This window comes from Oncorhynchus gorbuscha, linkage group LG25 (genome assembly GCF_021184085.1).
Source record: "Oncorhynchus gorbuscha isolate QuinsamMale2020 ecotype Even-year linkage group LG25, OgorEven_v1.0, whole genome shotgun sequence".
NCBI lineage: Eukaryota > Metazoa > Chordata > Actinopteri > Salmoniformes > Salmonidae > Oncorhynchus > Oncorhynchus gorbuscha.
In genome coordinates, this window is record NC_060197.1 from 23,564,373 (window position 1) to 23,574,442 (window position 10,070).

The following is a 10,070-nucleotide window of genomic DNA, read 5'->3' on the forward strand; positions in this document are numbered from 1 at the left end:
TAAGCCTGATGAATTTACAGTGTTAAATTAGGCCTCTCCTCCTGGTTACACTAGTGACCATATCCCCCGCGCATCCCGCAAAGGCGGAGGTGCTAACATTTACGATAGCAAATTTAATTTACAAAAAAATAATTGCTGCATTTTCATCTTTTGAGCTTCTGGTCATGAAATCTATGCAGCCTACTCAATCACTTCTTATAGCTATCGCATTCCTCACTGAGTTCCCTGAATTCCTATTGGACCTTGTAGTCATAGCAGATAATATTCACATTTTTGGTGACTTTAATATTCACATTGAAAAGCCCACAGACCCACTCCAAAAGGCTTTCGGATCCAGCATCGACTCAGTGGGTTTTGTCCAACATGTCTCCGGTCCTAGTCAATGCCACAGTCATACTCTGGACCAAGTGTTGTCCCGTGGAATAAATATTGTGGATCTTAATGTTTTTCCTCATAATCCTGGACTATTGGACCACCATTTCATTACGTTTCGCAATCGCAACAAATAATCTGCTCAGACCCCAACCAAGGATTATCAAAAGCCGTGCTATAAAATCTCGGACACCCCAAAGATTCCTAGATCGGTTGTCCTAGATTCCTTGCCCTTCCAGACTCCCTCCACCTACCCAAGGACGACAGAGTACAAAAATCGGTTAACCATCTGAGGAACTAAATTTAACCTTACGTAACACCCTAAATGCAGTCGCACCACTAAAAAAAACATTTGTCATAAAAAATGAGCTCCATGGTATACAGAAAATACCCGAGCCCTGAAGCAAGCTTCCAGAAAATTGGAATGGAAATCGCGCTACACCAAACTGGAAGTCTTCCGACTAGCTTGGAAAGACAGTACCGTGCAGTATTGAAGAGCCCTCACTGCTGCTCGATCATCCTATTTTTCCAACTTAATTGAGGAGAATAAAAACAATCCAAAATTCATTTTTGATATTGTCGCAAAGCTAACTATAAAGCAACATTCCCCAAGAGAAGATGGCTTTCACTTCAGCAGTGATAAATTCATGAACTTATTTGACACATAGATCATGATCATTAGAAAGCATATTACGGACTCCTCTTTAAATCTCCGTATTTCTCCTGAGCTCAATTGTCCTGAGTCTGCACAACACTGCCAGGACCTAGGATCAAGGGAGACACTCAAATTTTTTAATCCTATATCTCTTGACACATTCATGAGAATAGTCATGGCCTCTAAACTTTCAAGGTGCATACTGGACCCTATTCCAACTAAACTTCTAAAATAACTGCTTCCTGTGCTTGGCCCTCCTATGTTGAACATAATAAATGCCTCCCTATCCACAGGATGTTTGCCAAATTCACCAAAAGTGGTAGTAATAAAGCCTCTCTTGAAAAAGCCAAACCAGAAAATATCAAAAACTATCGGCCTATATTAAATCTCCCATTCCTTTCAAAATGTTTTGAAAAAGCTGCACAGCAACTCTCTACCTTCCTAAAGACAAACAATGGATATGAAACGCTTCAGTCTGGTTTTAGACCCCATCATAGCACTGAGACTGAACTTGTGAAGGTGGCAAATTACCTTTTTATTGGCATCAGACCAAGGCTCTGCATCGGTCCTCATGCTCCTAAACGTTAGTGCTGCTTTTGATACCATTGATCAACACATTCTTTTGTAGAGATTGGAAACCCAAATTGGTCTACACGGAACTACAAGTTCTGGCCTGGTTTAGATCTTATCTATCGGAAAGACATTGGTTTGTCTCTGTGGATGGTTTGTCCTCTGACAAATCAACTCTAAATGTTGGTGTTCCTCAAGGTTCCATTTTAGGATCACTATTGTTTTCACTATATATTTTAACTTTCACTGCTATGCTTTCACTGCTATGCAGACGATAGACAGCTGTACATTTCGATGAAACATGGTGATTCCCCAAAATTGCCCTCCTTGGAAGTCTGTGTTTCAGACATAAGGAAGTGGATGAAGAGGTGCCCATTGTAAACGGCCAGCTCCTCAGTCTCAGTTGCTAATATAAGCATATTATTATTAGTATTGGATAGAAAACACTCTAAAGTTTCAAAAACTGTCAACATATTGTCTGTGAGTATAACATAACTGATATTATTATTATATTGCAGGCAAAACCCTGAGGAAAATCAAAACAGGAAGTGGCTTCTATGTTCCATAGCCTCCCTTTGCTAGATTTAAAGGGATATGAACCAGATTCCTTTTCCTATCGCTTCCTCAAGGTGTCAACAGTCTTCAGACATAGTTTCAGGCTTTTATTTTGAAAAATGAGCCAGAACGATAACATCGTGTCAAGTGGTCACATGAGTTTTGCTCGCGCAACAGAGTTTGGATAGGTATTGCTTTTCCCTCTCCTTACTGTGAAAGACATTTGAGGTTGATATATTATCGATTATACATCGTGAAGGACTGCAGCACCCGCAAGGTCCCCCTGCTCAAGAAAGCACATATACATGCCCGTCTGAAGTTTGCCAATGAACATCTGAATGATTCAGAGGACAACTGGGTGAAAGTATTGTGGTCAGATGAGACCAAAATGTAGCTCTTTGACATCAACTCAACTCGCCGTGTTTGGAGGAGGAGGAATGCTGTCTATGACCCCAAGAACACCATCCCCACTGTCAAACATGGAGGTGGAAACATTATGCTTTGGGGGTGTTTTTATGCTAAGGGGACAGGACAACTTCACCACATCAAAAGGACGATGGACGGGCCATGTACCGTCAAATCTTGGGTGAGAACCTCCTTCCATCAGCCAGGGCATTGAAAATGGGTCGTGTATGGGTATTCCAGCATGACAATGACCCAAAACGCACGGCCTAGGCAACAAAGGAGTGGCTCAAGAAGAAGCATATTAAGGTCCTGGAGTGGCCTAGCCAGTCTCCAGACCTTAATCCCATAGAAAATCTGTGGAGGGAGTTGAAGGTTCGAGTAGCCAAACATCAACCTTAAAACCTTAATGACTTGGAGAAGATCTGCAAAGAAGTGTGGGACAAAATCCCTCCTGAGATATCCTCTTGAAGCTAGGGGGTGCTATTTTTATGTTTGGAAAAATAACGTTCCCAAAGTAAATGGCCTATTTCTCAGGACCAGATGCTAGAATATGCATGTAATTGACAGATTAGGACATAAAACACTCTATAGTTTCCAAAACTGTCAAAATATTGTCTGTGAGTATAACAGAACTGATATTGCAAGCGAATTCTGAGGAAAATCAAACCAGGAAGTGGCTTCTGTTTTGAAAGCTCCATGTTCCATAGCCTGCCTTCACTCCATTTAAAGGGATATCAACCAGATTCATTTTCCTAACGCTTCCTCGAGGTGTCCACAGTCTTTAGACATAAATTTCAGGCTTTTATTTTGAAAAATTAGCGAGAAAGATAACATCGCATCAGGTGTTCGCATGAGTTTGGGCAGCCATTGCCTCTCCCTCTCCTACTGATAAAGACAGTTGCGGTTGATATATTATCGATTATATATTTTAAAACAACCTGAGGATTGATTATAAAAAACGTTTGACATGTTTCTGTGGACATTACGGATATTATTTGGAATTTTCATCTGCGTTGTCTTGACCGCTCTTTCCTGTGGATTTCTGAACATAATGCGCCAAACAACCAGAGGTATTTTGGATATAAAAATAATCTTTATGGAACAAAAGGAACATTTATTGTGTAACTGGGAGTCTCGTGAGTGAAAACATCTGAAGATCATCAAAGGTAATCGATTAATTTGATTGCTTTTCTGATTTTCATGACCAAGCTAATTGATGCTAAGTGTACATAATGTTTCGTTGAGTGATTGATACATGTACACAAACACTTGGATTGCTTTCATTGTAAAGTATATTTTAAAAGTCTGAGACGGCAGGTGGATTAACAAAATGTTAAGCTGTGTTTTGCAATATTGCACTTGTGATTTCATGAATATAAATATTTTTTGTAATATTTATTGTATGTAGCACTATGCTATTCAGCGGTTGTTGATGACACTTATCCCATTAGTGGGATTGCAGCCATAACAAGTTAAACTTGGACAAAACAAATTTGCATTCCTCCTCCTCCAAACACGGCAAGTTGAGTTGATGCCAAAGAGCTCCATTTTGGTCTCATCTGACCACAATACTTTCACCCAGTTGTCTTCTGTGGACAGGTGTCTTTTATACAGGTAACAAACTGAGATTAGGAGAGTGTGCTGGACCCCAGTCTGGAGGAAGAGCAGGCCCTGAAAGCAGCCATGGAGGAGCAGAAGGCTGCCCAAGATGAGACAGAGGGCCTGGGTGGAGATGAAGAGGAGGATGATGATTGAGGAAGACTTTGTAGGAAACAGACACTACATTACAAAATGGAATGTTGACTAAAGCCATAATATGTAGGTCGCTCTGGATAAGAGCGTCTGCTAAATGACTTAAATGTAAATGTAAATGTAATCTCAGCTCGTTACCTGTATAAAAGACATCTGGGAGCCAAACAAATGTCTAATTGGGAGTGGGTCAAATACTTATTTCCCTCATTAAAAATTTCCCTCATTTTTGACATGCGTTTTTCTGGATTTTTTGTTGTTGTTATTCTGTCTCTCACTGTTCAAATAAACCTACCATTAAAATTATAGAGTGATAATTTCTTGGTCAGTGGGCAAACATACAAAATCAGCAGGGGATCAAATACTTTTTTTCCCTCACTGTATGCTCCCTCTAACTTTCCTCTCTGCTCTCGGAGGACCTGAGCCCTAGTACCATGACTCAGGACTACCTGGGCTGATGACTCCTTGCTGTCCCCAGTCCACCTTCTGCTGCTCTAGTTTCAACTGTTCTGCCTGCGGCTAAGGAACCCTGACATGTTCCTTAGCTGTCTCTAACTCTGAATGACCGGCTATTAAAAGCCAACTGACATTTACTCCTGAGGTGCTGACCTGTTGCACCCTCTACAATCACTGTGATTATTATTATTTGACCCTGCTAGTCATCTATGAACGTTTGAACATCTTGGCCATGTTCTGTTATAATCTCCACCCGGAACAGCTGGAAGAGGACTGGCCACCCCTCAGAGCATGGTTCCTCTCCAGGTTTCTTCCTAGGTTCCTGCCTTTCTAGGGAGTCTTTCCTAGCCACCGTGCTTCTCCATCTGCATTGCTTGCTGTTTGGGGTTTTAGGCTGGGTTTCTGTATAGCACTTTGTGGCATCGGCTGATGTAAAAAGGGCTTCATAAATAGATGTGATTTAAATTTGTATTTTATTTTCCTCTCTCTTTCAAAACAGTTCTCAGGAGACAGGTTAGTGTGTGTAGAGAGAACACATTTGACTTGGAGTCAGCCTCTCTTATACATGCAAGCTTATTTATTTACATTTGAGTAATTTATCAGAGGCTCTTATCCAGAGCGACTTAAAGGAGCACTTAGGGTAAAGTGCCCCACTCAAGCAAACATCGACACATTTTTCACAGTAGGCTCGGGATTCAAACCAGCAACCTTTCGGTTACTAGTCCAACACTCTTAACTACTAGGCTACCTGCCATTTATAGTGTTCATAGTGTATATACTACAGTGCATTTGGAAAGAATTCAGAACCCTTGGCTTTTTTACCGCACCCAGGTGGTGAGGTAGGCAACAACACATCCGCCAACCTGACCCTCAACACGGGGGCCCCTCATGGATGAATGCTCAGTCCCCTCCTGTACCTCCTGTTCATCCAGGACTGCGTGGCCACGCACGACTCCAACACCATCATTAAGTTTGCCTACAACACGACGGTGGAAGGCCTGATCACAGGCAATGATGAGACATTCACATCGACAGGGCTGTAGCGGAGTAGGTCGAGAGCTTCATGTTCCTCTGTGTCCATTTCACTAAGACCCGATCAAGGTCCAAACACAACAACACAGTCGTGAAGAGGGTATGATATCGCCTTTTCCTCCTCAAGAGGCTGAGAAGATTTGGCATGGGAACTCAGATCCTCAAAAAGTTATACAGCTGCACCATTGAGAGTGCTCGGCATCCAACTGCATGGCGCTACAGAAAGTATGTCACGCCCTGACCTTAGTTATCTTTGTTTTCTTTATAAATTTGGTTAGGTCAGGGTGTGACAAGGATGGTTGGTTTATTTTTCGTATTGTCTAGGTGTTTTTGTCCTGTCTAGGTTTTTTTATATTTCTATGGGGTTTTAGTATGTCTAGGTATATGTAGGTCTATGGTGGCCTGAATTGGTTCCCAATCAGAGACAGCTGTTTATCGTTGTCTCTCATTGGGGATCCTATTTAGGTTGCCATTTTCCATTTGGGTTTTGTGGGTTATTGTCTATGGTGAGTTGAATTTCAGCACTCGTATATATATATATATATATAGAGAGAGAGAGAGAGAGAGAGAGAGAGAGAGAGAGAGAGAGAGAGAGAGAGAGAGAGAGAGAGAGAGAGAGAGAGAGAGAGAGAGAGAGAGAGAGAGAGAGAGAGAGAGAGAGAGAGAGAGAGAGAGAGAGAGAGAGAGAGAGAGAGAGAGAGAGAGAGGAGAGAGAGAGAGAGAGAGAGAGAGAGAGAGAGAGAGAGAGAGAGAGAGAGAGAGAGAGAGAGAGAGAGAGAGAGAGAGAGAGAGAGAGAGAGAGCTTCAAGTTTGTTTTGCATAATTTGTTCAGTGTTCTCTTTCATTAAGGAGGAATGTATTCATATCACGCTGCGCCTTGGTCTCCTCGTTATGACGAACGTGACAAAGTAATGTGTACGGCCCAGTACATCACTAGGGCTGAGCTCCCTGCCATCCAGGACCTCTATACCAAGCAGTATCAGAGGAAGGCCCTACAATTTGTCAAAGACTCCAGCCACTCATGTCTCGGAGGAGAGAAGACACATACTTATTTACGAACACACAGGCATTGATTGTTGGTTTTTATTGTACACATTTAAAGATATCCAATACAAAGCTTAAGTTTCTCACTTTGCTATGTGTCCCACTACTCACCCTAAACATTAGACCTTGTGTGTGTATATACAGCGGGGCAAAAAAGTATTTAGTCAGCCACCAATTGTGCAAGTTCTCCCACTTAAAAAGATGAGAGAGGCCTGTAATTTTCATCATAGGTCCACTTCAACGATGACAGACAAAATTATAATTTTTCTTCTCCAGAAAATCACATTGTAGGATTTTTAATGAATTGATTTGCAAATTATGGTGGAAAATAAGTATTTGGTCGCCTACAAACAAGCAAGATTTCTGGCTCTCACAGACCTGTAACTTCTTCTTTAAGAGGCTCCTCTGTCCTCCACTCGTTACCTGTATTAATGGCACCTGTTTGAACTTGTTATCAGTATAAAAGACACCTGTCCACAACCTCAAACAGTCACACTCCAAACTCCACTATGGCCAAGCCGAGCTGTCAAAGGACACCAGAAACAAAATTGTAGACCTGCACCAGGCTGGGAAGACTGCATCTGCAATAGGTAAGCAGCTTGGTTTGAAGAAATCAACTGTGGGAGCAATTATTAGGAAATGCAAGACATACAAGAACACTGATAATCTCCCTCGATCTGGGGCTCCACGTAAGATCTCACCCCGTGTGGTCAAAATTATCACAAGAACGGTGAGCAAAAATCCCAGAACCACATGGGGGGACCTAGTGAATGACCTGCAGAGAGCTGGAACCAAAGTAACAAAGCCTACCATCAGTAACACACTACGCCGCCAGGGACTCAAATCCTGCAGTGCCAGACGTGTCCCCCTGCTTAAGCCAGTACATGTCCAGGCCCGTCTGAAGTTTGCTAGAGCGCATTTGGATGATCCAGAAGAAGATTGGGAGAATGTCATATGGTCAGATGAAACTTTTTGGTAAAAACTCAACTCGTTGTGTTTGGAGGACAAAGAATGCTGATTTGCATCCAAAGAACACCATACCTACTGTGAAGCATGGGGGTGGAAACATCATGCTTTGGGGCGGTTTTTCTGCAAAGGGACCAGGATGACTGATCCGTGTAAAGGAAAGAATGAATGGGGCCATGTATCGTGAGATTATGAGTGAAAACCTCCTTCCATCAGCAAGGGCATTGAAGATGAAACGTGCCTGGGTCTTTCAGCATGACAATGATCCCAAACACACCGCCTTGGCAACAAAGGAGTGGCTTCGTAAGAAGCATTTCAAGGTCCTGGAGTGGCCTAGCCAGTCTCCAGATCTCAACCCCATAGAAAATCTTTGGAGGGAGTTGAAAGTCTGTGTTGCCCAGCAACAGCCCCAAAACATCACTGCTGTAGAGGAGATCTGCATGGAGGAATGGGCCAAAATACCAGCAACAGTGTGTAAAAAGCTTACAGAAAGACTTACAGAAAACGTTTGACCTCTGTCATTGCCAACAAAGGGTATTTAACAAAGTATTGATATAAACTTTTGTTATTGACCAAATTTTCCACCATAATTTGCAAATAAATTCATTAAAAATCCTACAATGTGATTTTCTGGATTTTATTTCTCATTTTGTCTGTCATGGTTGAAGTGTACCTATGATGAAATTTACAGGCCTCTCTCATATTTTTAAGTGGGAGAACTTGCACAATTGGTGGCTGACTAAATACTTTTTTGCCCCACTGTATATATATATTTTTTGTTGTTGTTCAGATTTGAGTTATCTTAGGGTATCAGAGTTGGCAACTATTTAGATCATTTAATATTAGTTTTGACCTCACTTTCATACATATATCAAACCCACGTCCCAAAGGGGCCATGTGGGCAGCATTAGAGAAGGTGAGTCACTGCGGGGAAACGAGGAAGCTGCAAAACAACAAACCCGCGCTCCGCTCTAATATTGAGTGGCAGACGGTAAAATTAAACTGTTATAGGAGAATCTGCCCACTTGGCACCCGATTACCTGTGTCATCTATCTCTGCTGGAAACACACTCAGATCTACACAAACGCATATACATGCACACGCACACTCACACACACTCTTCCTCTCTATTTCTCTCTGTCGCTCTTGCTGGGTTTACACAGGCAGCCCAATTCTGATCTTTTTTTTCCACAAATGGGTCTTTTGACCAGTCAGATCAGCTTTGAAAAAGATCTGATGTGAAAAGATCTGATGTGACTGGTCAAAAGATCAATTAGTGGAAAAAAATATCAGAATTGGGCAGCCTGTGAATATGCAGCCTCTGTATTGCACACAAACACTTCCATGTCCAATCACTGTATGAGTCAGACAAGCACTGCTCATTGTAGCCTGCCCCACCATCAGATTAAATTATCCTTTAATTAGATTGGACTCTACTCTCCATACAGCAGTGTACGTCTTGACATTTGCTGGAGAAAATGCGTAGTGTTTCCAAATGAAGAAATGGCCGAGAAGGCATAAGATAGTAAATTAGTCTAACGTTGATAATCTATGATATAAACTAATGGATACAAGTTTTGTTGATAATAGGCTCATTAATGCATTTCACAGGGCAAAACATTCCAAGCATTCCAACATAGGTGGGGGGGTTACAGGTGCCCCAAAGGGACAAGCTCGAATATCAATATACAATAACCACTCATTTTTTGCAGTATTAATTTACTATCCCAAGAAACCACTTCATGTACATCACTGTATTGTACATAGGCTGGTCATCTAGGTTTGTACCTGTAGACTTTCCATCACCATGAAGAAAAACAGTGCACGATACAGTAATTGAGTACATTGAGACATTAAGTGGTGTGTGATGATTTAATGATGTTGCTCAGTTGGTAGAGCATCATGCTTGCAATGCAGGGGTTATGGGTTCAATTCCATGGGGGACCTGTATGAAAAGGTATGCACTCACTTCTGTAAATTGTTCAGGATAAATCTACTAAAATGGAAAATGTTAGACCAGAATAGATCAGATGAACTATTTTGTACAGATCATTATCAGACTCAAGAAGTTACAAATGCTGGTAAAGACTCAAATACATTTAGTTGTTTTTATCACAAAAGTAGTGTACTGGCCCTTTAATAGTTAGCGATTATAGTGTCTTCAGTGCAGGCAACAAAAACAAAAATATGCCCCCCCCCCCCCCTCCTGTCTGGAAACTAACGCAGCACCCACCCCCAAACTATATCCCGCTGCTTAGTTCACCTA